Genomic DNA, 6529 nt, shown 5'->3' with positions numbered 1-6529 from the left:
TACCGTCTCTCCCCACTGTCGCCTCCCCCAGGCAGACCTTCCCCTGTCATCAAACTGATGTGGCTCTTCCTTGAGGCCTTGTGTCTTGAAACTAGAACAGTGAGGAGCCCCAGATACTTGAGAGGCACTAGAAAGTCACCCGGATGAGAGGCCTCACCCAGCCCCAATCTTGTGCTGCTGCTGGCAAACGTCACCGGCATAGCTATTCTCTGCTGTTTTCATGAGATGATGTCACTACGAAACATCACACGTAAAACATGGGCCAGGTGCACACGTGTGTCTGTACTGACCGGGGACAAGTAAACTGGCCGATTTCCTTTCTTATTAGTCCCTGGCCCTGGGGTCAATGTCAGATAACACTGGCCGGACTTTGTGGTGATAACCAGCTATGGGAAGGCAGGATCGATGGGCCCCATGCTCTCGTAGTGGTATTTCATACAGCAGGCCCAAGCCCCTTCCTGGAGGATCCCATGAGGTCCCTGCGAGGGTGTTTTGTTTTGGGAAGCAAGTTGTGCTCAGAGACTGAGCAATGTATTTAACACGGGTTCGCTTGGGAATTTCATAAGCCACTCACAGGGTGATGTCTTTTAAAAATTTTTTAAATTTATTTTTGAGAGAGAGAGAGAGAGAGAACACAAGTGAGGGAGAGGCAGAGAGAGAGGAGCCACAGACTCTGAAGCAGGCCCCAGGCTCTGGGCTGTCAGCACAGAGCCGGACGCAGGGCTCGAACTCACTGACCACGAAATCACGACCCGAGCCAAAGTCAGACGCTGAACCAACGGAGGCCCCCAGGTGCCCCCAGGGTAATGTCTCTTAATAAATGAATACAGAAGCATCATGATCCAAATCGATCACACTGTTGTTCCAGGTAAGGGAGATGAGAGGAACCGAGCGCAGATTTAGTTGAGCTGTACCTTTCTATGAGTTGGTACTAGGCAGAGATGACTTAGCCGGCTGACAGCTGACATGCAGCTACCACCGCAAAAGCAAAAGCCCCCGTGGCTAGAGCAGGTTGCTAGGGAACCAGTGTGGCTACCGGTGTCGCTGGGCAAGAGGATGGCCTTCCCAGGGCCAGTGGGTGGCTTTCATCACTGTTGGGAAAAGAGGCGCCTTTACTGTGGCAGTAGCTAATTGCCCACAAGGTCTCTGGAGAACTGTTTAGATCAGCCAAGTGTGGCCTGGCCCAGGCCAAACACTTTTGGATTGCCCTCCCAAACTCTGCGTATTGATAGCCAAAATGTCCCCTTATCTGGACATGTTGCTTCTTCGTATGTTTTTTATAGATAAGCCCCCAGCGAGGGCTTTCAGCAGCTGAGCCGCTGCGTGCTTATCAGTGAGAACAGACAGATGATGACGTCCCGACACAATCTGCCCATTCTTCTCTCAAAACAACTCTTTTGTCTTGTCAGAAGCAAGTGGATTTGAACTAATACCAAACCACTGCACAGCAAAGGGGCAGCTGAGTTCATACCTTTTATGTTCCTACTTTTACATCACGTACTACACGCTGTTATGCTCTGACATGTCTGTAAAGGAAACCAGAACAGATTTCAACTGGTTTTATACAGAAGTGAGGTTGATGCTGGGGACAGTAAGGACCCCTGGCCCCTAAGACCCAGAGGCCACAAGAGCGTGTCTGTGAGACATGGGCCGACCCTGAGCAGGAGCCATGCCTCCTAGCTGCAGAGGTAGTATGAGAGAGGGGCAGAAGGCTGCTGGGTAGAGAATCAGTGCCACCTTTCTACACTGATGGAAACAAAGCCCTAGTACCAGACCTGGGGCAGGGAGGTTATATTGTTGTATAACAACAAAAATGCCTGAATTGTATGATTTTTTTCAGGAAGTCACTTTATCTAAAAATTTTTACTGGAGCAGTAAAGGAATGTATGGATCTGAACGTCATAATCAGAAATTTGAGGTTTTAGACTCAGCAGCCTTTTAAGAGGAGGTTAGAAAGATTGCTGCCGAATCACTACATCAACACACACAATTTTAGAATGCACAAAATCGCCACTGCTGGTTTAAGAGTTACAATCTATCTAAACGTTTCATAAGAGTTGAGATAACTAATTCTTGATATGTATTACCGGAAAACCTACCAGCACGTTTCTTAACATTAGAAGAATTCCTAACTCTGAATGTCAGGACTCAAGAATAGCAAGGTGCGTGGGTGGCCCAGTCCAGTAACCAACTTATTCTTCTTGATCTCAGCTCAGGTCTGGATCTCAGGGCCCTGAGTTCAGGCCCCACGCTGGGCTTGACACCTACTTAAAAAAAAAAATAGCAAGAACAGTTGAAGGAAAAAAATGCATATATTTTAAAACATGTTTAATTTAACATCTTATCTTATCCTATCCTATCCTATCCTATCCTATCCTATCCTATCCTATCTTACTATTTGAAAGAGAGCCCCTCAGCAGGGAGCCTGACATGGGGCTGTATCCCACAACCTTGGGATCATGACTCCAGCTGAAATCGAGTTGGATGCTCAACTGACTGAGCCACCCAGGTGCCCTGAAACATTTATTTAGCTTTCAATCTAACTTGCAAGCAATTTTAATAAAAATTCCTTTCCATTCTTGAAATGAGATCTCATTTCTTTCTGATAATATTATTTCTTACTAAGAGTGGATTATATACATTTCCTCCACGAGAGAAAAAGGCTTAAGGTTACCCCTTGCCTGACAGTGATACAAAGGACGTGTGCAGAGCATGTGTGTTACAACGTAGGTAAATTCAACAGTGTCGCAAAATGGTTGCAGATGAAAAATACTCACACTACACCAAAAAGAAACCTGATAAATCTTCCAGTAAACATTAATATCCTCAATTTATTCCTCAACCTGGTAAAGAGTATCTGAAAACCCACAGCTAATATACTTAATGGTGAAAGATTAAATACCCCTATGATCAGAAACAAGACAAGAATATTTTATAGATGTCCCTGTTCTGGACTTTTATATGAACTGAACCATATAAAAAATGTGGCACTTTGTTTCTGGCTTCTGTCACTTAGCACAATGTTTTCAACGTTTGTCCATGTTGTAGCAGTATCATCACATCATTCCTTGGTATGGCCAAATAATATTCCATATATGGATCTATAATTTGTTTATCCAGTAATCATTTGTTGGACGTATGGGTTGTTTCTTTTTTGGCTGGTATGAATAAAGGTAAAATTCACATTTGTCTGCAAGTGTTTGTGTAGCCATATGCTTTCATTTCTCCTTGGGTATATGCTAGAGGTCGAATTACTGGGTCATTGGTAATGTTATGTTTACACGTTTGAAAAACTGCTGGACTATTTTGCAAAGTGTCTGCACAATTTTACACTCCTGTAATGCGTGAGGATTCCGCTTTCTCCATTTCTCTCCAGTGCATGTTAATTTCCGTGTTGTTTGGGGTTTTTTTTGGCAACCCTAGTGAGTGTGAAGTGGTACCTTAGTCTGCTTTTTATTTACATTTCCCTAGTAACTAACGATGTTGAGCATCTTTTCATGTGCTTGTTGGCCATGTGTATATCTTTTTGGAGACATTTCCATGCAAGTCCTTTGCCAATTTGTAAATTAGGGGTTTGACTTTTTGTTGTTTAGTTGTAAGAGTTCATTATATCTCAGAATGGATCAAAGACCTAAGTGTAAGTCGTAAAACTATAAAACTCTTAGAAAAAATGTAGAGATGAATTTTCATGACCTTTGGATTTGGCCGTGGTTGCTTAGATATGATTCCAAAAGCATGACGAACAAGAAGAAAAGCCAGGTGAATTGTGCTTTATCAAAAATTTCTAAATTTTTCATCAATGGACACTATTATAAGAAGGTTCTGTGACAACTCACAGAATAAAAGAAAAATTCTTCAAATCATACATACGACAAGGTGTATTGTCCAGACTATAAAGAATTCTTACATTGTAACAAAAAGACAAACAATCCAATATTTGTAAATGGTCAAAGGACTTGAATGGACATTTCTCCAAAGAGTCTCAATGGCCAACACCCAGATGAAAAGATGCTCAACGTGATTAGTCATCAGGAAAATGCGAATCAAAACCACAATGAGATACCTTAGACCGTGGAGTTGACCAAGAACCCACATGAAGATTTGGGAGGTACCCCCTGCTACCTGCTAGGTCCCTCTGCACTGCTCCTGCTGTCGCTCAAGGTGCTATCTGTGAGATTCCTCCCCGTTGGCACAGGCCTCTAGGTCCCAAGCCTTTTGGGCCGTCTTGCCTCCTTTTTCTGTGAGCTGCGTGGGAGAGGGTGCGCAAAATCGCCCCTCCGGGGACACGAGAAGCCGAGTCAGAACTCACATGGCAAGGGGACAGGCCCGGGGAGGAGGTGACAGGATGCAGAGGGCTAGAGTTGTCCTACATAACCAAGGTAGGGGTGGGGTGGGGAGCAGGAGCCCTGATGTGCGGGCAGGTGGAGGGTGGCGGGGGACCATCCTCGAACAAAAGCGGGGCTGGGGTCAGGCAGCTGTCCCCACTGCCCAGGACAGTCATGCCTGCAGCTGCACTGCTCTCGCAGCTCCGCCCTCTCTCTCCCTGTCTCCTGGCTGGTCCCCGGGGCTGGCCATGTCGCCAGAGCACCCTCCCCGCTTAGCTTGCTTCTCCATGCCCGAAGTCCTCACTCCCATGCCGACTTCCCCAGGGGACTGTCGCGCCCTGCACCCTCTCCCCAGCATCTCTTCCAGGGGACCCCGCATCCCAGAACTGCCGAGGTGGGCTGGGGCCTTCAGTCCAGTACATTCTCGGCTTCCAGGCACCACCACCACCGACTGCCAGGTTTTCCCCACCCGGCCGGATAAGGGCCTGGCCGGTCCAGACTTTGGGGACAGTGAGAAGAGCCATTACCTTCAGGGGGCCCAGAGGGTGTGACATTCCCATATTAAAATGCCCTGTGCTCTGACTTTTAAAATATGAACTAGAACCAACAATGACGCAATGCTGTCGTGTCTAAATGATAATCTCCTGAGCATCAGAATAAGAAACCCCAAAGGAGTGTCCTCAACTTCCCGCCCTGCTGGTGGCCTGTTCTGAAACAATGTGTGTCCCTAGGCTAGTACCTGGGTTTTCCAGGGGAACCCAGAGGGTGTCTCAAAACCGCCTAGGGAGAGGAGTCTCCCTTCCTGGAGGGACCTGCTTCCACATCGCGGTTCCCTTTTGTCCCGGGTTAAAGGTGGAAGAGACCTGCCCTGCAGTGTGACCTCGCCATCCCCCGGTGTAGGAGAGCTCCTGCACTCCGTGTGACCATGAGTAAGATCCCCTGTCCAGTGTCACTGACCTAAGGACGCTGTTTGGGCAATAAGAACACATCGAACCAAAAGGAGGAAAACGCAGCTTTTATTTCAAGAGCTGACACGAGAGAGGTGTTTGTTATTTTAAATCAATTTTTCTTTCGCATTTTCAAGAGGTGGGGGCGGGGGTGGGGGTGAGCAGGCAAGACCCATGGCTGTTTGGAAGGGGCCACCTGCACCGGGGCGTGGCTCAGTCCAGCATCCACACCCACATGGACAGGTCCACGTCACTTCTGTGCCTCCCCAGCTGCCTATTCAGTAAAAAGCACAGGATATTTTGGGAAGGCCTGGGGCGTCTTGAGGGTCTAGTTGTCTTCTCCTCGTTGCTGGGTGCGGGTGTGCTGGGTTTCACTTCAGGTTTTTCTTTCTCCATGACTCGCTGACGCCACAGACGGCTTCACGAAGGAGCACCACTCCTGGAAAAGATGATGAAAGTCAATCGACCCGGGGGACCCGGGGGCCTCTTCCCCCCGCCACCCCCCCACCACATGCACCTGTTTCCAGGGTAGTCCTCAGAGATCGCTTTATCTGCCTTGTTCCCTGCAACAAGGCAAGAACAGTTAAAGAGAATCCACTCCAGGCATTTCAAGAAGGAAAGGATCTAAGGAAAGGATCCTTAGGAATCTAAGGAAAGGATCCTTTCCTAAGGAAAGGATCCTTAGGAATCTAAGGAAAGGATCCTTTCCTTTGTGTAAGGCCCGGAGGAGCAAAGGACAAGGGCTGTGAGTGTGATGACAAACTGCGTTTGGAGACCGCACTCACCCCTAATACCTGACCTTGACCCCCACACCCCTGATCCCTACCACGACCCCCAGACTGCCCCCCCCCAAAAGCTTTGTGCTGTATTTCTGAACCCGACGCAGTGCCCGTTTTATCCAGTAGGGTTGGGGGTCATCAGGTGGGTGGGCATGGTAACGTCACAAAGAAACATTACATGTTATTGGTGGATATGGATATCTTACCTCTCAGACCACCGAGCTCTCACTTCAGGAACGTCTGGAAGAGAGGTCGAGGAGTGAGAGAGAGGATTCTTCTCCTCCTCGTCTTATCCTTCCTGCCCTGAGCCCCAGGGCCTGACTGGCTAAGCCCAGAGGTGTCACGGTGACTCACAATGGCTCTCAGAACCTTTTGACCACACGCAAGTTCCGAGTGCTAGACAGGATCACCTTGGTTACTACTGGTTCATGGCTGAAAACTTCAAGTGGGCCAGTGGTACCGGGGCGGGGGGGGGGGG

At 48.0% G+C, this 6529-nt stretch overlaps 1 long non-coding RNA gene across 1 annotated transcript; it reads right to left on the bottom strand.

Moving 5' to 3' along the window:
- Positions 1-5658: 5658 nt before the first annotated feature.
- Positions 5659-6401, bottom strand: LOC125931993 (uncharacterized). The gene is made up of 3 exons (XR_007460518.1): positions 6258-6401; positions 5790-5835; positions 5659-5711 (listed from the first exon to the last, which is right to left on the bottom strand). It is a non-coding gene; the product is annotated as an uncharacterized LOC125931993 (long non-coding RNA).
- Between the last annotated feature and the right edge of the window lie 128 nt (positions 6402-6529).

This window comes from Panthera uncia, chromosome X, assembly GCF_023721935.1.
Source record: "Panthera uncia isolate 11264 chromosome X, Puncia_PCG_1.0, whole genome shotgun sequence".
NCBI lineage: Eukaryota > Metazoa > Chordata > Mammalia > Carnivora > Felidae > Panthera > Panthera uncia.
This window is presented reverse-complemented; position numbering and strand designations above follow the sequence as displayed.